A 26,252-nucleotide genomic window follows, 5' to 3' on the forward strand; every position below is an offset into this window, starting at 1 on the left:
TGGGTCTTCTTTGCTGCCGGTCGGGCTTTCTCTAGTTGCGGCGAGTGGGGGCTACTCTTCGATGCGGTGTGTGGGCGCTACTCTTCTTTGTGGTGTGCGGGCTTCTCAGTGCGATGGCTTCTCTTGTTGTGGAGCACGGCCTCTAGGCGCTTGGGCTTCAGTAGTTGCGGCTCGCGGGCTCTAGAGCACAGGTTCAGTAGTTGTGGTGCATGGGCTTAGTTGCTCCCTGGCACGTGGGATCTTCCCAGGGCTTGAATCTGTGTCCCTTGCACTGGCAGGCGGATTCTTAACCACTGCGCCACCAGGGAAGCTCCACATTTCCTCTTTAAAAAACAAAAACAAACAAAACGCAGCTAAGGTAACAAAAGCTGATGAAGTGCCCATACAACAAATGTTTGTGTAAATATTAGTGTTATTACTTTGTCACCAGTGTATTGGGGTTTTTTAATGAAACTCCCAGAGAGCAAAGTATTTTCCTGGGCCTGACAGCTTCCCTTCATTTAATCAAATGAACCCATGAATTAGGGACAGAAAATAAGCATGCTCGGGGTAAACTTTGGATCTTTCTTCATTGCTAAGATGACCAAAAGATTGAAATATTACACAATTTAAAGTGCCACCTTGTGAGAGAGATATCATCTCTGCAATTGAATGGTGGTCACTCTTGTTTATTCTTTGGATATCAGCACTTTCTTTGGCACTTGTGATTTATGTCAGAAATAGTTCATTACCCACGTTCCCACAGGCTCCCTCCCTAGGAGGTGATCCACATCTAAAAATAAAATACTCGTTATTCAGTGAACACAGGATTCCAACAGTGGTCTTGAGAAAAATACAGAACACGTAACCATGAATTACAGACTTGAAAATCACCCAAAGAGGTTTCCAGTAAGACCATAAGCCACAAATGCCGAATAGTCACCAGATCCCCCAAATTCAGCAACAGCCCCATAATTCACAGTGATTTCTATAAAGCACAAATCTAGCAAGATACAGATGTTCAATTTCATGACATAATGATTTCAATATTTGCTAACCTGCTTTAAACTTCTCTATTTCCTCATCTACACTAAAATCTAATAAAAAGTACATAAATGTGTGATGGCAATTAAATGTTTTGTCCTCCTCCATTTCCTGGCTCCTAGGTGTCCCTCAGTTCCTAGGTCAGCAGCCTCACCTGCATACCTGCAGTCTCAGTGGGAGTGTGTCTTTCATAATGTAGAGAGGATACCCTATTTTCCATAATGACTGGACCTGAAGGTTTAGAGCACCTGGGTCAAGGAGACTATGACACAGGTGAAGTCATCCCACGAAAAGTAGGGGATGTCAGGCTAGGGGAGGGCAAGAGGAGAAGAGGGAGGGCAGGGTCCTGTAGAAGTTGGCCAGGGGCTCCAGGAGCCTTCACAATGGGGCTGGGGCAGCTTCCCAAGTACAGCGTGGGGAGATGGAGGGGAAATTCCTGCACAGCTGGATGGTCTAGCTGAGGCAGTTCTCCTGGAGAGGGATCCACAAGCGTCCCAGCAAGGGCCCCCTCAGAGGCCTGGATCAGGAGGCAGAACTCTCCTACATGGGGGGATTTCACAGCTGGAGGCAAATGCCCAGAACCAAGGACTTCAGTGACAGCCAGAGGCCCAAAGGGCCAGACAAGAAAGCCCAGCGTGGAGGTCCATCCAGAGGCCGGCCCCACCTGCCCAGACACAGCTAACACCAGCAAGCATCTGGGAAGAGGGCGCGCATCTGAGACCCCTGCCTCCAGTGCACACACATGCACCCTCCCCAGAACCCCCTCAAGGCCGAGGCAGGTCCTCACTCCCCATGTCTTCCTCTCCTTTATTTATTTGTAAAGGTGAGAAGTCTGGTTGATCAGATTCTATAGGCATTTCACCTGAGGAAACTGAGGAAAGAACTTTCCTCCATGGAGTCCTCTCTGTTAAGTTGAGGGAGTCATTAACCATCTTTCTCATTTAAAAAAGGAGTGGTGTTAACCATAATCAGATAGAGTTATTCAATGAGGAAGACTCCTAAAGGCACACCCCACCCCCCGAGGGGGCCTGGGCTGGATCAGGGACTCCCACCAAGTGTGGGATCTGGGCTTCCTTCTGCACTGAGGGAGTCCTCCCTGGACAAGCTGCAGACCCCTCAGGGTCTTAGTTTCCTTGTCTCTAAATGGGTCTTTCCACTAGATCAGCGGCCCCCAACATTTTTGGCACCAGGGACCAGTTTTGTGGAAGACAATTTTTCCACAGATGGCAGGGGGTGTGGGGGGTTCAGACAGTAATGTGAGCGATGGGGAGCGATGGGGAGCGGCAGATGAAGCTTCGCTCGCCCGCCGCTCACCTCCTGCTGTGCAGCCTGGTTCCTAACAGGCTGCAGACAGGTACCGGTCCGTGGCCCAGGGTTTGGGGACCCCTGCACTATATCATGCTAGAAGTTTCTCCTCAGTGATTCTAGACAGATGATGAGAAATTTGGCCAGAAGTGCCACATCATCTAACTTCCTTTCTGTTTTCATGCATGAACCTACATTACTGAACACTTTCTCGCAAATTGCAACTCTGCTCCCACACGAGTTACATTTTTTTTTCCTGTTCTTAATATATTGAACGCCTGTTACAGGTATAACATTTCATATAATTTGCAGCAATTTCTTGGAAACCCTTGGTAAATACCTCAATTGTTTGTTGGCAGCAAGCCTTGAACAACTGACAGAGTTCCCTGTAAGGGCTTCTTTAAAGACACAGCTCCTGGACTCCTGCCTTAAACAGGGGGCCCTGCAAAAAATGTTCACAATTTTTAAAAACCTTTAGAAATGGCTCTTTTAAGAATCAGTGAATGCGGAGGAGGGAGTTATAATCCATGCTTTCAGAGGGCTCTGTTCATTGCCTGCAAAGAAGAAAATCTATAATGACCATTTTACTAATATTACCACTTAACCTCTATTAACCCAATAAAATTTTGCTTTATTATTAATGCTGCTATTAAACTGACATTTAAGGTCCTCATTAGCTAATGAATTTTGCTCAATGTTTCCTTCTATTTGCAGCGTTTCCAGCCAGATGCAGGAAAGGGCAAGTGATACGGCTTATGTTCTGGCTTCCAGACACTAGTAGATGTGACGCTGGTTGTGCTAGAATGTTCTTCATGCTTCCTTGGTCTGCTTATCAGCTCTGTCCATTCTTTCTGTCAGATATTGAGTCAGTATGTGTGTGTTTCTCACACAAGTGCATGTGTTTCTGTGTATGGGAGAGAGACAGAGAGAAGAAATTTAGCACCACTCTGTGTGCTGGCCGGATGGGATGTAATCTTACTAACTAGAAAACGTTGGCTGCCGCCAGCACGGGCACTGTTGGGAAACTGCCTGAATGTTCTCTGGGAGATAACCTCACTGCAGAGGCTGGGGACAGTTTGCTTCTAGTCTAACACTTAATCCTTGTGTAGCAGAGAAGTTTGTCTTTCCCATCCGTTGCCAAGAAATGCCATTAATCTTTAAAGCGGTGTCAGAGTTTCCACAGCTGGAGCATTTGCACAAAGACAAAGCTTCCATTTCTCAGGAGGGAAGGAGTGCCCCCACCACCACCACCAGGCGCTGGTCAGCTGGCCCGCAGCATTGCCACCTGAGGGCTGCACACAGTGGTGGTCAGGCCTGGGGGCCTCGTGGAAATGCTCCAGATGTGCAACTCAAACTCTCTTTGTTTTATTCGCAGTCTAGTTAGTGAAGCATAAAATTGCATGGGGGGAAAATTCAAGCTGCAGAAGAAGGTTTAAGCTATAAACTGAGGCAGCAGAAATTCAGATCCATAAACACATAAAGTGCAATGCAAGGATCAGAAAACATTAACACCATAAAACCTGATAAATGACCCCACTACATTAATCATTCACACACCTTGTTATTACGCTATCACGCCTGGGCTAGGGTCATAAACACTTCTATCACCTAGTGATGGGTGATAAGGATTGTTATCAGACACGGTAGTAAGGCCTCTACAGGAGTTTAAAATAAACACAGTGGGATGAGACATTCTCCTGGGGAGTCTGGAGAAAGAGGCTCTGAAACAGGCTGGGAGGAGAGCCAAGTCCTGCAACCTGTTTGGAGGGCAATTTCATCACAATTGCAACTTACAAATGCATTTACTTTTGACCCAGCAACCCCACTTCTGAGAATTTTTCCTCCAGTCATACCAGTACAGAATGACACTTGTACTGGGTTATTCTCTGCCACATTGTTTGTGATAGTAAAAGATTAGACCTGTGTCCATTTAGAGGGGAGTGGAGAAGTAAACAACGCTGTATCCATCAGAGAATGAGATACTCTGCAGATGTAAAACAGGGCAAGGAAACCCTCTCCCTTCTGAGATGGAGAGAGTGCCACTAGGTGTAGGATAGAAAGCAGAGAGAATAAGAATTTTGCTAGTTTTGTTTTTGTTTTTTTAATAACAAAACACTAGAAGAATGCACAAGAAATAAAAGTGAAACCTGGGGGGTGGGGGTGGGGTCTGGTTGAAAGGAGAAACATGAGCCAGAGTTCCCAATGGACACTTTTGAATATCTATCTGATTTTTTATTATGTGACTGTATTATCTATCTAACCCTCCAAAAAAGCTACCAATTTCCCACAAGTTGAAGCCCTAAAATGCTATTAGTAGAGCATTGACCGCTAAGACCATAGATTCTCCCTGACAGCTTATTTGGTGCAACTGCTCTTGTTTAATGGAAGTGGAAACTGGAGCCCATTAACCACATCGTGAGTGTTGCCACCAAGCCAATTAGCCAACATCCTGGCCCAGAATGTCTCGGACTGTAAGCAAGAATCCACCAAGTATTTTCTTTCAACTGGTTAAAATGAAAATTTCCAAGTTCTAATTGAACTTTTACTTCCAGTTTCCTTAGCATATCATTATAAGTGTTCTTCCAACATGGAAATATTAAGAGCCTTCTCAAAGCATCAAAATAGACATGCCTATATTCCTTTCAGAATCTCTTTCTCCACTTGTTTTGTACTGGCTCCTCCTTGAACTTAATTTTTGGATCTTCCATAATCTTAGGGCCTCGTGCCATGTCTTTCCCCCCACCCCAAACATATTTTTTAAAAAATCATTCTTTCAAAATTTTCTTAGGCTATTATAGCACCAAACAAGAAAACCAAGAGCAGCTCTAGAACTTTGTGACCATGGCGCCCTCTTGTGATACGGAGTTATTTCTGTTACCTGAAAGTCTATAATCTTGGAGTCAAAAGAGAATAATGGTCAGATATTTTATTTTATGGTAACACTTTTACCAGCATTTTCCAAAGTGATATCCTGGCCTTTGATTTGTGGCTAACTAGCTGGTGACACTGTAAAATGATAGGAATTGAACTAAATGGTCAGCTAGAATCTACCCCTTGCATTTTGAAACTGAGTGAGATACTCTGGGGGAATGTAGGTTTAGCCCCACTTTCCCCCTCATGATTCTGATACCCAAACAGTTTTGAGATCCATGGATATCTGCTTTCTTGTGGGAAATTGGTCAATTTCCCCAACAGATGAAAAGTATCAGCCAGTGTAAATTGATTGTATATGGGAGTAGATGTCCTCCTTCATCTGCCCAGGTTCACAGCTGCAGAGGGGTTCACGCTGGAGAGGCTGTCTGCAGACCCTGGAGGTCCAAATGTTTTCTTTGCAATTCTCCTCAAAAAGCCACCTTCAATCCTTTTGCACGCATATGAACTGTTGGTGGTGTGGTCATCTGCACACGTTTGCCTTGGTTGTGTCCCCCCAAGAAAGGTTCCCACCTACCCCTGAATTCAGAGGGTGCTCTGAAGGTGTGGCCTCCTGCCTAGCAAATGCAACAGAAATTTCATAGATAACGTTCTTTCATTACCAAAACTGAAAGTGACCTTCAGCTACAATTGGCCCTGCTGCAGGACATTTCAATGATGTTGAAGTTAACAGAAGGAAATTAACTGAACTAGTATAATTTGTTTTCTGCTGTATATTTTCTGGGTTTTGTGACATTTTCCAATCAATGCTTCATTTGGTTTAATGAGAAATGAACATTTATGCCATTGCAAATACACTTTATTTCTAAATATTTCGTAGTAATGAAGCCAAGTTTCAAGAGGGTAAACATCAGAAGCAAGGATGAGAAGATGTGTTACTTAGGCTCAGACATGGGAGCTGTGCATGACACTTGCCTGGAACATACGCCAAGCCCAAACCACCTCTGCTTTACTCCTTTGTCAAATTTTGTGATGTCAAGAAAGCAAAACTGAAAGAGACTCAAAGATCCCACAGAGAGCTCTGATCCTTTACCAGAACCACCCGTGCCATCAGGGTCTAGTCAGGGGACAGAAACCTTGCCAGTCATTTGAACAGAGAGAATTTTTTTTTAAGTTTTATTGAGATCTAATTGATATACAATAAACTGCATGTGTTTCAAATGTACAATTTGTTAAGTTTTTATACACCTATGGAAACACCACCACTGCTGTGATCTGAATGTTTGTGTCCCCCGCCAAATCCTTATGGTAAAATCCTAACCTCCAAGGTGAAGGTATTAGGAGGTAGGACCTTCGGGAGGTGATTCAGTCATGATGGTGGAGCCCTTGTGAATGGGGTTAGTGCCTTTATAAAAGGGACCCCATAGAACTCCCTAGCCCCTTCCACCAGGTGAGGACGCAATGAGAAGTCTGAGACTCGGAAGATGGCCCTCACCCAACCATGCTGACACCCTGATCTCAGACTTCCAGACTGCAGAACTGTGAGAAATACATTTCTGTTGTTTATAAGCCACCTGTCTGTGGTATTTTGTTATAGCAATCTGAACAGAGACAACCATGATCAAGATAGTGAACTTATCTGTCATTCCCAAAAGTTACTCCTTCCCTGCCCCCAACCTCCATCTCAGGCAGCCACTGATCACTATAGATTAGTGTGCATTTTCTATAGTTTTGTATAAATGGAATCATACAGTATGTACTTTTTAAAATCTGGTTTCTTTCATGCACATTAAATTATTTTGAAGTCCACCCACGTTGTTGCATGGATCAATAGTTCATTCCACTTTACTGCTGAGTAGCACTGCATTCTGTGAACATACCAGCATTTATCCATTCACCTGCTGATGGACATTTGCACTGATTTTGACTTAGGCTGTTACCTGCAAAGCTGCTATGAACATTCATGTGGAAGTCTTTATATGGACACATGCTTTCATTCCCCTTAGGCAAATACCTATGAGAGGAACAACTGGATCATACAGTAGTGTGATTTAACTTTTTAAGGAACTGCCAAACCTTTTCCCATTTTTTCTCCTACTAGAAGTGTGTGAGAATTCCACCTCTTTCCCATCCTCACCAACAACTGGAATAGTGAGTCATTTTAGCCTTTTTAATAAGTATGTAGCAGAACCTCATGGTAGTTTTAATTTGCTTTTTCCTAATGACTAATGATGCTGAGGATCTTTTCATTGTATACCCATCTACATGTCTTCCTGGTAAACTATCTGTTCAATGCTTTTGCCCACTTAAAAAAAATAGAACCATAATGGAAAAGAATATATATAAAAAAAGAATGTATATATGTATAACTGACTCACTTTGCTGTACAGCAGGAATTAACACAGCATTATAAATCAACTATACTTCAATTTTTAAAGAAAGGTAGGAAATCCTGTCACAGGCTACAATACAGATGAACCTTGAGGAACCTTGCTAAGTGAAATGAGCCAGTCACAAAAGGACAAAAACTGTGTGATTCCACTTATATGAGGTTCCTAGAGTAGTCACATTCATAGAGGCAGGAAGTAGAAGGGTGGGTGCCAGCAGGTGGGGGAGAGGAATGGAAAATAGTTGTTGAATGGATAGAGTTTCTGTTTTGAAAGACAAAATAGTTCTAGAGATCTGTTGTACAACAATGTGAATATACTTAACACTGCTGAATTGTACACTCAAAAATAAGGTGGTTAAAAAAAAAGAAAAATATAAATCATGTGAAGTGTTAAGGTGTAAATAATTAAAGACTTTTAAAAATTAAAAAATGGGTTGTTTATTTTCTTATTCTTGAATTTTGAGAGTTCTTTATATAATCTGAATAAAAGTCCTTTACCATATATATGATTTACAAATATAGTCTCTCAGTCTGTGGATTTTCCTTTTATCCCCTTAAGCAGTATCTTTCAAAGTGCAGAAATTTATAGATTGTGCTTTTCGTGTTGCAGCTAAGAAATCTTTGCCTAACTCAAGATTTACAAAGATTTTTCTTTCCCATTTTCTTCCAGAAGTTTTATAGTTTTAAGGTTTGTATTTAAGTCTATGAACTATTTTGAGTTAATTTTTATATGAGATCTGGACCAAAGTTTATTTTTCCCCCATACAGATATCAAGTTTTCCCAGTACCATTTATTGAAAAAAGACCATCTTTTCTCCACTGAATTGCAGATTTTTTCTAGATTTTTTTACTCTGTTCCATTGATCTGTTTATTCATCTTGAGGCCAATTACACTGTCTTGGTTAATGTAGCTTTATAAGTCTTGAAATCAGGTAATGTTAAACCTCCAACTTAGTTCTTTTTTGAAGTTGACTATTCTGAATACTTTACACATCCTATGTGAATTTTAGAATCACCTTGTCAAATTCTACGAAAATGCCTGCTGAAATTCTGATTGATACTGCATGGACTCTTTAGATCAATTTGGGGGAAAATGTTGTCTTAATATGAAATCTTCTGACCCATGAACATAAACTATCTATCTATTTATGTCTTGTTTAATTTCCCTCAGCAAAGTTTTATAGTTTTCAACATACAGATCTTTTACATATTTTTTCAGATTTAAATATTTCTTGGCTTTGGTGATAATGAGAATATCATTTTAAAATTTCAGTTTCCTGTTGTTTATAGCTAGTATATAGAAATACAATTGAAATCTGCATACTGATCAATCATGCAAAACCATGCTAAATTCAAAAATTCTAATAACATTTTGTAAATTCCATCAGATTTTCTACATAGATGATCAGATCATCTGCACATAATGACAGTTTTACTTCTTCCTTCCCTATATGGATACAATTGATTTCCTATACTTGTTTCATTGCACTGGTTAGAACCTCCAGTACAGCGTTGAGTGGGAATGTCTGATCTTGGAGGGAAAGCTTTCAATCTTTTTCCATTAAGTATGGTGTTAGCTGTTGGTTTTTGGTAGATGCCTTTTATCAAGCTGAAGAAGTTCCTTTCTATTCCTAGTTTACCGAGTTTTATTAGGAACTGGTGTTAAGTTTTGTTAAGTGCTTTTTCTCTGCCTATTGAGAAGATCATATGGTTTTTCTTTCTTAGTTTTTTAATGTGGTGAATTATACTGACTGGTTTTCAATGTGAAACAACCCACACTTGGTCATTATGTCATGGACTCTCTATTCTTTTTATAAATTATAGGACTTTGTAAAGCTCAACTTCATAAAATTTCATTTAGAATTTCTGCATCTATGTTCATGGGGGATATCTTGGGGAATGCTAATTTATAGTTTCTTTTTTTGTAATATGTTTGTGTGATTTTCATATCAGGGTAATGCTATCCTTACAGAATGAGTTGGAAAGTTACCTCCTCTTCGATTTTCTGCAAGAGTTTGTGTAGAATTTGTATTATTTCTTTCTTACATGTTTGGTAGAATGTACCAGGGAAGCCATCTGAGACTGGAATTTTCCTTGTGGGAAAGTCTTAAACTATGGATTCAATTTCCTTAATAGATGTAGGGCTATTCGGGTTATCTATTTCTTCTTGAATAATCTTTGGTAGTTTGTGTCTTCCAAGAAATTTATTCATTTCCTCTAAATTGTCAACTTTATTGGCATAAAGCTGTTTATAATATTTCCCCTTTATCCTTTTAATATCTACAGAATGTATAGTGATATTATCTCCCTCATTCCTGATATTGATAATTAATTTCTTTTTCCCCCATATTAGTCTAGTTAGAGATTTTTCAATTTTATTGATTTTTTTCAAAGAAACAGCTTTTGGTTTTATTGATTTTCTCTGTTGTTTTCTTTTTCAGTAATTTCTACTCTGATCATTATTAATGGGTTGGCCAAAAAGTTCGTTCAGGTTAATGGACAAACCTGAACAAACTTTTTGGCCAACCCAATAATTCCTTTGTTCTAGATACTTTGGTGTAATCTGCTCTTATTTTTCTAGTTTTTTGAGATAGGAGAAGAGGTAACTGATTTGAGACCTTTTTCTTTTCTAATACAGGTGTTTAATGCTATAAATTTTCCAACAAGTACTATGTTAGCAGTACCCCACAATTTGAATGTTGTATTTTTATATTCATTTAGTTGAAAATGCTGTCTAATTTCCCCTTTGATTTATTTTTTGACTCATGGATTATTTAGATGTTTCCAAATATTTGAGAAATGGATTTTCCCAATATCTTTCTCCTATTGATTTCTAATTTAATTCCATGGCAGTCAGAAAATATGTTCTATGACTTGAATCTTTAAACATTTTCTGAGACTTATCTTATGGCCAGAATATTGTCTACCTTGGGAAATGTTCTATGTGCACATCTATGTGTGTGTGAGAAAAGAATGTATATTCTGCTGATTTAGGGTGGAGTGTTCTGTAAGTGTCAGATCAAGTTGATTGATAGTGCTGTCTAAAATATCCTTACTGATTTTACTTTTTCTATCAGTATTGAGAGAGGAGTATTGACAGCTATGATTACAGTTATGAATTTGTCCATTTCTCTTTGCAATTCTATCAGGTTCCAGTAAAACTTTGTTATTAGGTACATAAACAATCATAAATGATTGTTGCGTCCTCTTGATGAACTGACCCCTTTACACTTTTGCTTTGTTTATGACAATAAACCTACTGTTGTCCCTGTTCTTTTGTATGTACTGTCTTTTTTTCCTCTGGCTGCTTTAAAGATTTTCCCTTTTTATTTTATCTTTATCACTGGCTTTCAGCAATTTGTTTATGATGTGTGTCTGTATAGTTTTCTTTATGTTTCTTGAAAGATATGTGACTTTTACAGTCTTCATAAAATTTTAGAAAATTTTGGCAATTATTCCTTCAAATCTTTTTTCTCCACCTCCTCCTCCACTCTACCACCCCTGGACTCCAATTGTCCATATTAATATTGCTACTCTAAGTTGCCCTACAGCTCTGATGCCATTTTCTTTTCTTTTCTTTTTTTTTAAATTCTTTTCTTCTCTCTGGGTTTCATTTTAGATTGTTTCTATGGCCCTGCCTTCAAGTTCACTAGCTTTTCTTCTGCAATGTCTAATCCCATGCAGTGTTAATGCCACCCAGTATATGTTTCTACTCAGACATTGTGGTTTTCATCTCTAGAAGTTCTATTTGAGCCTTTTAAAAATATATCTTCCATGTGTCTACTTAACTTTATGAACATATGAAATACAGTTATAATAACTGTTTCGATGTTCTTCTCTGCTAATTCTAACATCTCTGTCAATTGTGAATCAGTTTCAACTGTTTCCACCTCATTATGGGTCATATTTTTGTGTCTTTTTGCATGTCTGGTAATCTTTGGATGCCAGAGATTATTAATTTTACCTCATTTGGTGCTGGATATTCTGTATTCCTTTGAATCTTGAGTTTTGGTCTGGGATGCAGTTAATTTCCCAGGAAGCAGTTTAATCCTTTTGGGTCTTGCTTTTACAGTTTGTTAGGCAGGGCTAGGGTGGTGCTCAGTGCAGGACCAATTATCCTGTCACTGAGGTAAGACTTTCCTGCGTACTTTACCCAACATCCTGTTAATTACTAGGCTTTCCAGTCTGGCTGGTGGGAACAGGAACTATTCCTAGACCTATGTGAGTGCCAGATACTGTTGCTTCAAGTTCTTTTGGGGGTTCTTTTCCCAGCCTCACATAACTTTCTCACATGCATCTGTGGAGAGTACTTTGCTAATGTTTGAAGGGGACCCTCTGCAGTTCTCCAGAGTTCTGTCTATAGTTCTTTTTTTTCTGGTACTCTGTCTTGCAAACTCTAGCCACCTGGGTCTCTACCAACTTTCAGCTCTCTCTTTTCAGTGCTGGGAGTGAGGTTCCACTGGGGTTTACTCTTCCTATACCGCGACCTGGAAACTCTTTGAAGGCAGTAAACTGGAGCAACAATGTAGCCACTGTGCTTATCCCCCTCTTTCTAGGATCACTGTCTTTCATTATCTGATGACTAGTATGTTGAAACTCTTATCTATTTTATTTGGTTGTTTCAGGTGGGTGGGTAAAACCAGTCACTGCTATCCTATCTTGGCTGGAAGTGGAAATCCAAAAAGAGAGGACTTAATATAAAGAATTGTTGGGAGTTCCCTAGTGGTCTAGTGGTTAGAATTTGGTGCTTTCACTGTGGTGGCCCAGGTTCAATCCCTGGTTGGGGAACTGAGATCCCGCAAGCCACGTGGTGCAGCCAAAAATAAAAAATAAAATAAATAAATAAAATTTTAAAATCAGGTGACTTCCCTGGTGGCGCAGTGGTTAAAAATCCACTTGCCAATGCAGGGGACATGGGTTCAATCCCTAGCCCAGGAAGATCCCACATGCCGTGGAGCAACAAAGCCCATGTGTCACAACTACTGAGCCAGTGCTCTAGAGCCCGCGTGCCACAACTACTGAAGCCCAAGCACCTAGAGCCCCTGCTCTGCAACAACAGAAGCCACTGCAATGAGAAGCCCGTGCATTGCATTGAAGAGTAGCCCCCGCTCACGACAACTAGAGAAAGCCCACACGCAGCAACGAAGACCTAGCACAGCCAAAAATTAAAAAGAAATAATTTTAAAAAATTTTTTTAAGTTAAAAAGAATTGTTAACTAGTTAACTAAAGAGAAAACACTAAGATATCATGGAAGTTCCCACCCTTGGCAGGCCCCAGATTCAGACAATGTTCTCTAGTCTTGAGGGGCCAGCCTCTCAGACATCTCTTATAGACTGACAAATGTCCCAGGACAAAAAAAGATACTAGAGTTTTGTACATCTTTCTATGTTCCCATACTTTCTTCCCACATCTTGGCCTAATAAATGCATGATGTAAAAAAAATGTTCAAACTATCTTGTACAGCTTTGAGAAGTTCTTTTCAGAAAGAAAGCTAGCCTGAATTACCCAGTCTTCTATTACAGGAACATGTAGGAAAAGACAGAGGATGACCAAACTGCCAGACTCTCGTCTCAGTATCCCCGCCCCCCACTTGAGGGTCACAGCAGCAGATGTCAGTTGTGAGGCTTGTACAATGTAAAATTTTTTTTCTTTCTTTGAATTTTGTTCTGCCACTTATGAGCAAGCAACTTTGCTTTTCTGAATCTCAGTTTTCTCATGGATCATATGGGGGGAGTAATGTATTTCACAGGGCTAAACCACATGAGGGATGTAAAATCACTTTGTGAGTTGTGAGGTACTAGATGTTAGTTTTTACTTACTGGTGCAGATAGAACAAGAGTAACAAGGTCATTCCTAGGTCTCCTCCTTTTGCCTCCTCTCTGTGGTTTTACCCCAGCCCACCTGGGGCAGCAGGGTTCAGGGAAGCCTGTTGGCATGCCAGCATTCTTCTCCCTTAGGGCAAATCCCCTTTCCTTCTAGAACCAGTTTCCTCATTTGTCAAATGGGTGTAATAATTCTGACCCTGTCTCTCTCTCTGGGCCAGTCAATGAAAGGCTGTGAAGTGCTCTGAAATCTATGAAGCACCTGACAAATGCAAAGGCTTCCTGTTCTTATGATCATTAATATTATTTTGGCATTTTCCAAAAGTAGTTTTGTCTTTCACTAGTAATAGCCAAGTTCTAGAAGTTTGTAAGTGGTTGAAACATATTTTTCAAATAAATATGTTTACTAATAATACTCAAGCTCTTGAAATTTGTGAATGGGTTAAATCTATATTCAAAATATTGTTTAAGGGATTTCCCTGGTGGTCCAGTGGTTAAGACTCCATGCTCCCAATGCAGGGGGCCTGGGTTCAATCCCTGATCAGGGAACTAGATCCCACATGCATGCCACAACTAAGAGTTCACATGCCACAACAGAAGATCCTGCACGCGACAACAAAGATCTGCATGCCGCAACTAAGACCCAGCACAACCAAATAAATAAATATTAAAAACTAAAATAAAATAAAAAATAAACTGAATAATGTTGAAAATCTAATGTAAAAGATAAAAAAAACCCAAAATATTGTTTGGGGCCCTTGGTTACTTGGATGTAATCACCTTGTGAAAATTCATTGAGCTGCACACTTATTATGTGTGCACCTTTCTGTATGTATTTTTGTATTTCAATAAGGTGTTTAAAAATTAAAAATTTACATTTTTTGTTTAAATGGGTAATGTATGCACATGGGGATAAAATTAAAAAGGTAGAAAGGATGAAAAGGGTGAAAAGGTAGAAAGGGGTGGAAATGTTGTCTTTCTTCTCATTCTGCTCTTCAACCTTTCAGCTTTCTTCCCCAGAAGCACACACCTCAGTCGGTTTCCTTTGTATTGATCTAGAGATTAGTCTATGCGTATCCAAACACATGTGTGTATGTGTATGTGTGTATCCCCCCTTTTAAACTCAATGTCAGCATCCTATACAAACTGTTTTGCAACCCACTTTCTTCACTTAATATAACTCTTTCTATGGCCATACTTAGCTCATTCACAGTCACAGCTACTTAGCACTCTGCTGTACAGATATTCCATGATTGTATAATGATATTAGGTATAGCAATCTTTTGTACTATGTACCCAAGAATATTCTTTTACACACCTTCTGTGTGAATGCATTCATCTTAGGATACGTTTCTAGAAGAAGAAATAATGAGTTAAAGAGTTTAAAATTCTGATATATTCAATTTGCTTTCTGTACAGGTTGTACTAACATGCACTCTCATCAACAATGTATGAGATTTAAGAGTGTCTGGTTTCCCACACCCTTGCCAATATATATTATTAAACTTTTTTTACATTTTCCAGTTTGATAGGGGGAAAAAGGAATTTCAAAGATATCTCATTGTTTTCCATTTATATATGGGTAAGGTTGAACATCTTTTCATATCTTTAGAAACCATTTGAATTTTCTTTTCCATGAAGCACACTATTTGTGTTCTTAATATATTTTTCTATTGACTTGTTAGTCTTCTTTTTTATTGGTTCATGATTTGCCAATTTGTTGTTCAACTTTGTGGTTGTTGTGGTCAGGCAGAAATGTTTTATTCTTATGTGGTCATATTTATCAATTATGCCCTTAGACATAAAGAGTTTATAGTATAAAAATGCTGATTCTCACAGAATTACTTTTAAAAGGTCAATATAAACGCAATAAAAATATTAATGGTATTTTTTGGGGGGAAAACTAGACAAGCTGTTCCTAAAGATCATATAGAAAAATAAAAAATAAACAAATAATTAGAAAAATTCCATAAAAGAGCAATGAAGGATGACAGTCCCCATTTCACACTAAAGAACATTAAAACCTCATTAATTAATTAAAATTAAAGTATGATGTTGATGCATTTTATTAGTTTTCTAAGGCTTCCATAACAAACTGGGTGGCTTAAAACCAGATAAATTTCTCCTCTCCCAGTTGTGCAGGCTAGAAGTCTAAAATCAAGGTCCCTCTGAGACACTGTGTGGAATCCTTCCCTGCCTCCTCCTAGCTTCTCGGTGGTGACCATCAATCCTTGGCTTGCAGCTGCGTCACTCCAACCTCCACCTATTTTCACATGGGGCTCTCCCTGTGTGTCTCGTGTCTGTATCCAAATTTCTCTCTTATGAGGACACCTGTCATTTGGATTAGGGCCCACCCTACTCCAGTATGACCCCATCTTAACTAACAAACACCCTATTTCTAAATAAGCTCACATTCTGAGGTTCTGGGGGTTACAACTCTAACATACCTTTGGGTGGGGACACAATGCATGTATATATAGAGATCAATACAACAGAATAGAGACCAAAGTAAATCTAAATAAATCTGGAGATTTGGTATAAAAGTGAAGGAAAGATGAACAACTGTGTGGCAATTGGGAAAAAAACAAGTTAGATCTCTTTTTCGTCTTTATATCAAAGTAACTTTCAGAGGGATCAAAAGTTTCAACAACTAGGTACTGGTAGAATGGGATAATCTTGGAGTAGACAAAGCCTTTATAAACATGACATAAAACACAGAACCTATAAATTTACTTACTTGTAAAAATGTAAATTAAAATAGATATGAGGTTATCCCTACTGTGACATCACTTCCATTCACTTGTGGTTTCTGCGAGTGGAGAAAGTGTGTAGTTATAGCCACTCTGCTGGGAACTGTGGGTAAACCTGGGGATTTTCATGGACATAGGGAGAGATATGCTGAAGTGAGGGCAGGAGTGATGATTGAAAATCTCTGTATAAAAGGGTAAGCTATCCATCCACTCTGTTGGGTAGCATAGATTCTTTCCTAAGCTGAATTTGATCACTGACCCATGTCAGCTTGCCCAGGGCTGGGTTATTTCCTCTATGCATATCTCCACACCCCAGTCCACTGGTTGTGGTAGCATCTAATCATTGTCCTCTGAACCAGGCAATTCTCCACACACAACTCCAGCAGCTACTACCTATCAATAAGCTGAAGCCTACTGGTTGTCCTATCCAGTTATGACCAATCACAAATATTGTCTCCACTGCAGTGTACATTCAAGTTACATCTTCACAAGAAAGACCAGCATTCTTGGTTCGTTTGTATTGAAAACCATGTTTGAATTTGCCATAAACCTGTTCTTGAGGACACTGACTATTCTTTCTAGCATCGGTTTCTCTTCCATTAAATTTTTATGTCTGAAATTTGTTTTAAAATTTAATACCAGAATAAACTTTCTTCCAGCAAAGGGTGTGACATCTTTCTTTTTTTTAGTAATAAGAAGCAAAAAATTTGTGTTTCCCTTTTGGCCTTGGCTGCTAAGAAACTCGGAAGCATGCTAAATACTCATTAACAGGAGCTGCCTGAGGCCTTTGCCCTCCTTTCTTTGCCCTCAGTATACATTGCTCTTGTATTAATACCATTTAGTGTAAGCCACCCCAAGGCAGAGCATTTGTAGGACGTGGTACAGTGCTCTGTGATCCCTCCGTTCAGGGCTCCAGTTCTACTCGCCCCATTGCTGCCTCAGGCCTAGTGGTGGTAATGTCTCCCTCAGGTTGCCGGCTACCACACCCTCCCTTCTTCACATCCCAACACCCTGCCCACTCCTTTGTAAGCAGTCCCTTTATTAGGATCTTCTCAATTACCCAGTTTGTGTGTGCCATCTGTTGCTACCCAGGACCCCATCTCATACATACAAAGGATGTGCCAGGAGTGGGCCTTGGAAACAGAGCCTCAGAATGGGATTCGGGAACTGGTTGCTCACACATCTAAGGAGTGAGCAGTGGGACATTGGTAACCCACCACAGGCGTTCACTGGTGATGGCACAGGAGCGGAGAGCAAGGCAATGGGAGAGCAAAGGGCTGTAAGACAGTCACAAGGGCAACGAGAGGGATTAGAAAGACTGTGGGGTCAGCAGGCTGCTTCTGATGGCCCTTGAGTGCATACCCAGAGAGAAGGACAAATTGAAGGCAGTTACAGTCAATGCAGAGCCCAGCTGGAAATCAGAACGCTCTGATGGAATCCCCCATCCTCTGTAGCTGCAGGAGAGAAATGGTGGAAGCCAGTCCAGGGCCTGACTGTAAAGGGTGCAGAGCTGCATTGCCAATTAAATGCATAGCCCTGTCTGGTCTCTTATGCTGAGGGAACTGATGGGAGAGAAGGGGACCCTGAGATGTGGGTTGACAAAAGGCTGTGAACTTTGTCTTTCCCTGCACCCCAGCCCCCAGCCAGCCTCCCCTGCATCTATATCTTTCAATGAACACTCCTGGGGGAGTGCCTCTCTGGCTGATGCCTATTACCCTCAGAATTTGCTCCCATCACCCCTCAGTGCCTCCAGGCCCATAGGACGAGTTTGATTCCAACATGTCTCAGATGAACAAATATGAGGTCTGCCATGGAGAGCAGAGCTAAACACTGAAAGTGAAGCAGGGTGCTCGCTTCGGCAGCACATATACTAAAATTGGAACGATACAGAGATTAGCACGGCCCCTCTGCAAGGATGACACGCAAATTCGTGAAGCGTTCCATATTTTTTTGTTATAAAGCAGAAACTAATACACCATTGTAAAGCAATTATACTCCAATAAAGATGTTAAAAAAAAAAAAAAGTGAAGCAGGGCCTCAGGCATCTGTGCTGGCAGGAGTCTGGAAGAACCATGGTAGTGGACTCCAAGGATATCAGAAGAAGGCTTGAGGGAGCTAAATTTCTCAAAATGGAATTCAGGATTTAATGTGTTGGCTGGAGCACCTGGGAATGATGTTCAACTCTATTAGACTCCTTACTCGAAGCCTGTAGTCAAGTGGCCTAGAGTCTACACTCCCAGAGGTTAGCTTGAATAAACTAAATATATGAGCTGTCTGTAGCTTGTACAGGTCAGCCTCTTGGGGCAAGAATGGGGTGGAGAGTGGATATTGAAGGGCAAATGAAAAATATCCACTATTCTCGAGTCCTTTTGAACACCACCAGTGCAATTCAAGAATGCTGGTGCTCCCCCCTTAACAGCACCTTTTTTAATGCTTTGATGGTGGATCTTCTGGGCCACTGCTGGAGGGTATCATTAGGGTGTGCACAGAGTAGATCCACACAACATTTGTGTCTCTTGAAACATCCTCTGTTAAATGTCTGGGAAATTCCAACATTTCGACCATGTTGACTATGGCTTCCTTTGGCTGCTATAACAAGTTAGAACAAACTGGATGGCCTACAACAACAGAATTTTTTTCTCTCATGGTTCTAGAGGCTAGAAGTCCAAAATTCAGGTGCTGGCACAGACATGTTCCCTCTGAAGCCTCTAGGGGAGGATCTTTCCTTGTCTTTTTCAGCTTCTGGTAGCTCCAGGTATCCCCTGGTTTGTGGCTAAATCACTCGGTCTCTGCCTCCGTCTTCACATGGTTTTCTTCTCTCTGAGTCTGTGTCTCTTCTCCTCTTCTTATAAGGATGCCAACTATTATGAGCTGAACTGTGTTCCCCCAAAATTTATACGCTGAAGCCTTAACCTCTAGTACCTCAGAATGTGACTGCATTTGGAGATAGGGTCTTTATAGATAGAGGTAATTATTTTAAAATGAGGCCTTTAAGGGAGGGCTTTGATCCAATTTGACAGGTATTCTTATAAAAGGAGATTAGGACACACAGAAACAAGACAGATAAGCGCCCACAGAAAAAAGACCATGTGAAGAGGCAGCAAGAGGGCGGCTGTCTTGCAATCCAAGGGGTGAGGCCTCAGAGGAGAGCAAGCCTGCTGACGCCATCTTCAACTTCCAGCCTCCAGAACTGAGAGAGAATACAACTCTGTGGCTTAAGCAACCTTATCTGGGGTACTTTGTTACGGCTGCCCTAGCAGACTAACACACTAGTCACATTGGATTAGGGCCCACCCCAATCCTAAACATGACCTTGTATGACCTCATCTTAACTTGGTCATAACTGCAAAGACCCTATTTCCAAATAAGGTCACACATTCCCAGGGTTAGGACTTCAGCATACCTTTTGGGGGTACACAATTTAACTACTAACAGCCACCTTGAGTCCGATCATCAGTAAACCAGCTTAGCAGATATTAACGCCATCCCCAGGGGCTCCAGCTCAGCTAAGGAGAGGCACTGGTGGGTGAGAGAAGAGTGGGGTCACAGTATGTATTCCAGCTCCTTCTGGCTGGGTCACTGCGAGTTGACTGTGCAGATTCTGGTAACTGTTCTCTTTGCAGACCTTTGGTTTGCTAGGTGGGGAGACGGCAAAGGAGAGGAGACTATCAATGGCTCCCCAGTGTTGCTAGCTGTGCCCATCCCTTGTTGGTTTTGTAAGCAGATTAGGTAGAAAGAAAGAGAACCAGGCATGGCTTTCTTAACATCAGAAGCCATTTTTGACCTAAGCCATTTTGTGATCTAAGCCTGGCCACAAAGCTCGCCCTTGAACATGTCTCAGTAATTAATGATCTTAAGAGAACAACAGAACACAGAAACGACTGTTATCAGGCAAGAGAAGTAATAACAGCAAAGATAATATATCAGGTGTAAACACTCCCAGTTCTGTTTCAATGGTAAAGATTAGCCTGAAGTACTCAACCACCAGATCAACTGGAACCTAAGGGATGATGATGTTGATGTTTTCTGACTTCAAACAGCTAAAGCTTGGACTCTGTCAACTGCCCAAACCTCTTCATGAATATGCAGGTATGCTTAGCTTAAAACTTCCCCAGTTTTGCTATTCTAGGAGACACCACTTCGGGGATGATCCCCAGTGTTCTCCTTACTTGCTGCAAGTAATAAATCCTTCCTTCTCCTGATCTTTGGCTTGGTTGTATCTTTTGGTTCGACACCTACCAAGAGTTGAAGCCAGTTTTTGGGTAAGTTTCTCTAAACCCCATCCACACATTTGCAAATAGCTCCTTTATTGACCACTCCTCAGTCACCCAGTCTGAATGTGCCATGTTCCCTGCTGGAGCCCTGACTCATGCAGGCCATCATCTAGGTTCCTTTTGGGATTGGGGTGTGTACTTGTCAGAGCAGGATTCTTCATGTGTGCTAAGCAATTCTCTTGATTGTAAATCTTGGGAATGGTCCTCAAGGACTGGGTTGGGGCAGCTTTGATCCAGACTGGAGAAATTTCAGAGACTAAAATGTGGATGTTACAAGACCCATGAGGATTTACACCACTATTGCAAAGGGCTAGTTTCTTCCCCTTGCTGCATCTCTACCCTTGCACAGTGGCTTGATGGCTCCTCCCATCAAGAGGTGGAGTCTTCCTCCATCCTTTGCAACAGAACTAGCCTTAAAATTGCTTTGGTCAATGAGATGGTAGCAAAATGTGAAGCAAATGGAAACTTGAAATGCTTTGGCACTGCTCTTGGAATTGAACCACAATGTGGACAAGCCCGAGTAGCCTGCTAGAGATCAAGAAACACCTGTTGCTCCAGCAGATAGCTAGCCAACTGCCAGACATGAGTGAGGCCATTTGGGTCCAGCTAGTCTCTAGCTGACCCACAAGCTGACCCACAGATGCATAGTGAGTGCAGCCAAGATCAACTGCGCCAAGCCCAGGAGAATCGTAGGGATATGTGGTTGTTTCAACTCACCAAGTCCAGAGTGGTTTGGGACACTGAAGAAGCTAAGGACTACATCTTCCAAATCAGAGGTTGCACTGGCAAGCTCGCTTCTCTTGCATTTTTTTAATTACAAGTCCTATTTTTATCATGGGGTTTACAAATTGTTTTGATTATGGTGAGGAGAGGTCTGGAATAAACTGAAAGGAGGTTTGGAATAAATATTTTAAAATGAAGGGGGCTTACCCTATATCAACATTTGCAGAAATTTACTCCTGAAGCTGGTCTCATGGTATTGTATTACTTCCTCCTGTGATGCTAAAAAGGCAGTGAGGGGCCAGTAAATTTCCCTAAGACATTTGTTAAGGTCTGTGTTTTCACATTACCATTAGATCCCCAAGGAGGACTTTCTACTGAGAAGCAGGTCAGGAACAAGTACTAACACTGAAAACTAGAAAGACTCTCCTGGTTTGCAGTGAAGTTATTTCATCTCTAAATTACTTCCTAATGTTTGCAACTCTTACATTTCACAAAAGTGGAATCCGCGGCTACAGAGTATAGGTAAGTTAGGCCCCCCCCAAGTCAGAACATTTCTCATTGTGATATGTATTTTCCATTTGTAGCCCTCATCACAGTACAGTCTTTTTTTTTATTTTTATTTTATATTGGAGCATAATTGATTAATAATGTTCTGTTAGTTTCAGGTGTACATCAAAGTGATTCAGTTATGCCTGTACACATATCTATTCTTTTTCAACTTCTTTTCCCATTTAGATTATTACAGAATATTGAGCAGAGTTCCCTGTGTCTGGCATGCAGACTCCTAGTTGCGGCATGCGAACTCTTAGTTGTGGCAGGCATGCAGGATCTAGTTCCCTGACCAGGAATTGAACCAGGGACCCCTGCATTGGGAGCATGGAGTCTTAACCCACTGGACCATCAGGGAAGTTCTGGTCGGGTTTTGATATCAGGGTATTGGTGGCCTCATAGAATGAGTTTGGGAGTATTCCTTCCTCTGCAATTCTTTGGAATAGTTTGAGGATAGGTGTTACCTCTTCTCTAATGTTTGATAGAATTCACCTGTGAAGCCATCTGGTCCTGGACTTTTGTTTGGTGGGAGTTTTTAATCACAGTTTCAATTTCAGTACTTGGGATTATTCTGTTCATATTTTCTATTTCTTCCTGATTCAGTCTTGGGAGATTGCACCTTTCTAAGAATTTGTCCATTTCTTCCAGGTTGTCCATTTTTTTGGCATATAGTTGTCTGTAGTGATCTCTTATGATCCTTTGTATTTCTGTGATGTAGGTGTAACTTCTCCTTTTTCATTTTTAATTTTATTGACTTTAGCCCTCTCCCTTTTTTACGTGATGAGTCTGGCTAAAGGTTTATCAATTTTGTTTATCTTTTCAAAGAACCAGCTTTGGTGGGGACCTCGATGCCCAAGGAGATGGGAGGACCCCCAAGCGAACTGCCACCCCACATGGCTTGCAGGATCTTGGTTCACGAGCCAGGGGTTGGGCCAAAGCTCCTGCAGTGGGACCCCTGAGTCTGAACCACTGAACTAACAGAGAACCTCAGACCCCAGGTAATATTCATCAGAGTGAGGTCTCCTGGAGGTCCTCATCTCAGCACCAAGACCCAGCTCTACCCAACAGCCTACAAACTCCAGTGTTGGAAGCCTCATGCCAAACAACCAGTAAGACAGGAGGAACACAATCCCACCCATCAAAAAAAAAAAAAAAATGAGACGGCAAAAAAATATGTCACAGATGAAGGAGCAAGGTAAAAACCTATAACACCAAATAAATGAAGAGGAAATAGGCAACCTACCTGAAAGAGAATTCAGAGTAATGATAGTAAAGATGATTCAGAATCTCGGAAACAGAATGGAGGCATGGATTGAGAAAATACAAGAAATGTTTAACAAAGATATAGAAGAACTAAATAACAAACCGAGATGAACAACAAAACAATAACTGAAATGACAAACACACTACAAGGAATCAATAACAGAATAACTGAGGCAGAAGAACGAATAAGTGAGCTGGAAGACAGAAAGGTGGAAATAACTACCGAGGAGCAGAATAAAGAAAAATGAATGAAAAGAACTGAAGACAGGGGCTTCCCTGGTGGTGCAGTGGTTGGGAATCTGCCTGCCAATGCAGGGGACACGGGTTCGAGCCCTGGTCTGGGAGGATCCCACATGCCGTGGAGCAACTAGGCCCGTGAGCCACAAGTACTGAGCCTGCGCGTTTGGAGCCTGTGCTCTGCAATGAGAGAGGCTGCGACAATGAGAGGCCTGTGCACCGCGATGAAGAGTGGCCCCCACTCGCCGCAGCTAGAGAAAGCCCTCACGCAGAAATGAAGACCCAACACAGCCATAAATAAGTAAATAAAGTGTAAAAATTAAAAAAAAAAAGAACTGAAGACAACCTCAGAGACCTCTGCGACAACAACACACCAACATTCAAATTATAGGTGTCCCAGAAGAAGAAGAGAAACAGAAAGGGTCTGAGAAAATATTTGAAGAAATTATAGTCAAAAACTTCCCTAAAGTGGGAAAGGAAATAGTCACGCAAGTCCAGGAAGTGCAGAGTCCTGAGGGATAAGCCCTAGGAGAAAAACACCAAGACACGTACTAATCAAACTAACAAAAACTAAATTCAAAGAAAAAATACTAAAAGCAGCAAGGGAAAAATAAAAAATAACATACAAAGGAATCCCCATAAAGTTATCACTGATTGTTCAGCAGAAACTCTGCAGGCCAGAAGGGAGTGGCAGGATATACTTAAAGTGATGAAAGAGAAAAACCTACAACCAAGATTACTCTACCCAGCAAGGATCTCATTCAGATTCGAAAGAGAAATCAAAAGCTTTTCAGACAAGCAAAAGCAAAGAGAATTTAGCACCACCAAACCAGCTTTACAACAAATGCTAAAGAAACTTTTCTAGGCAGAAAACACAAGAGAAGGAAAAGACCCACAATAACAAACCCAAAACAACTAAGAAAAAGGTAATAGGAACATGCATATCGATAATAACCTTGAATGTGAATGTATTAAATGCCCCAACCAAAAGACACAGACTGGCTGAATGGATACAAAAACAAGATCCATATATATGCTGTCTACAAGAGACCCACTTCAGACCTAGGGACACATACAGACTGAAAGTGAAGAGATGGAAGAAGATATTCCATGAAAACGGAAATCAAAAGAAAGCTGGAGTAGCAATATTTGTATCAGATAAAATAGACTTTAAAATAAAGACTGTTACAAGAGATAAGGACACTATAAAACGATCAAGGGATCAATCCAAGAAGATATAACAATCATAAATATTTATGCACCCAACATAGGAGCACCTCAATACATAAGGCAAATGCTAACAACCATGAAAGGGGAAATCAACAGTAACACAATAGTAGGGGGCTTTAACACCCCACTTACACCAATGGACAGACCATCCAAACAGGAAATAAATAAGGAAAAACAAACTTTAAATGACACAATAGACCAGATAGATTTAATTGTTATTTATAGAACATTCCACCCTAAAGCAGCAGAATACACTTTCTTCTCAAGTGCACACCGAAACATTCTCCAGGATAGATCACATCTTGGGTCACAAATCAAGCCTTGGAAAATTTAAGAAAATTGAAATCCTATCAAGCATCTTTTCTGACCACAACGCTATGAGATTGGAAATCAATTACAGGAAAAAAAACTGTAAAAAACACAAATACATGGAGGATAAACATTGTGCTACTAAATAACCAAGAAGTCACTGAAGAAATCAAAGAAGAAATTTAAAAATACATAGAAACAAATGACAATGAAAACACGACATCCCAAAACCTATGGGATGCAGGAAAAGCAGTTCTAAGAGGGAAGTTTATAGCAATTCAATCTCACCTCAAGAAACAAGAAAAATCTCAAATAAACAATCTAATGCTACACCTAAAGCAACTAGAGAAAGAACAAAGAAAACCCAAAGTCAGTAGAAGGAAAGAAATCATAAAGATCAGAGCAGAAATAAAAGAAATAGAAATGAGGAAAACAATAGCAAAGATCAATAAACCTAAAAGCTGGTCCTTTGAGAAGATAAAAAAAAAATTGATAAACCCTTAGCCAGACTCATCAAGAAAAAAAGGGAGAGGACGCAAATCAATAAAATCAGAAATGAAAGAGGAGAAATCACAACTGACACCACAGAAATACAAAGGATTATAAGAGACTACTACAAACAACTATATGCCAATAAAATGGACAACCACAATGAAATGGACAAATTGTTGGAAAGGTACAATTTTCCAAGACTGAACCAGGAAGAATTAGAAAATATAAACAGACCTATCACAAGTAATGAAACTGAAAGTGTAATTAAAAAGCCTCCAACAAACAGAAGTCCAGGACCACATGGCTTCACAGGCGAATTCTAACAAACATTTAGAGAAGAGCTAACACCTATCCTTCTCAAACTCTTCCAAAAAATCGCAGAGGGAGGAACACTCCCAAGTTCATTGTACGAAGCCACCATCACCCTGATAGCAAAACAAGAAAAAGATATCACAAAAAAAGAAAATTATAGACCAATATCACTGATGAACATAGATGCAAAAATCCTCAACAAAATACTAGCAAACGGAATCCAACAACATATTAAAAGGATCATACGCCATGACCAAGTGGGATTTATCCCAGGGATGCAAGGATTCTTCAATATACACAAATCAATCAATGTGACACACCATATTAACAAATTAAGGAATAAAAACCATATGATCATCTCAATAGATGCAGAAAAAGTTTTTGATAAAATTCAACACAATTTATGATAAAAACTCTCCAGAAAATGGGCATAGAGGGAACCTACCTCAACATAATAAAGGCCATGTACGACAAATCCACAGCAAACATCATTCTCAATGGTGAAAAACTGAAAGCATTTCCACTAAGATCAGGAACAAGACAAGGACGTCCACTCTTGCCACTCTTATTCAACATAGTTTTGGAAGTCCTAGACACAGCAGTCAGAGAAGAAAAAGAAACAAAAGGAATACAAATTGGAAAAGAAGAAGTAAAACTGTCACTGTTTTCAGATGACATGATACTATACATAGAAAATCCTAA

General features: G+C 40.5%; 1 long non-coding RNA gene and 1 other non-coding gene across 2 annotated transcripts; one reads left to right on the plus strand and one right to left on the minus strand.

The window, feature by feature from the left end:
* LOC130707473 (uncharacterized) lies at positions 1–26,252 on the minus strand. Its single transcript, XR_009007353.1, has 3 exons — positions 25,996–26,252; positions 2,669–2,770; positions 1–323 (listed from the first exon to the last, which is right to left on the minus strand). It is a non-coding gene; the product is annotated as an uncharacterized LOC130707473 (long non-coding RNA).
* Positions 18,008–18,111, plus strand: LOC114237555 (U6 spliceosomal RNA). The gene has a single exon (XR_003623088.1). It is a non-coding gene; the product is annotated as a U6 spliceosomal RNA (small nuclear RNA).

Source organism: Balaenoptera acutorostrata, chromosome 3 (assembly GCF_949987535.1).
Source record: "Balaenoptera acutorostrata chromosome 3, mBalAcu1.1, whole genome shotgun sequence".
In the NCBI taxonomy this organism is placed as follows: domain Eukaryota; kingdom Metazoa; phylum Chordata; class Mammalia; order Artiodactyla; family Balaenopteridae; genus Balaenoptera; species Balaenoptera acutorostrata.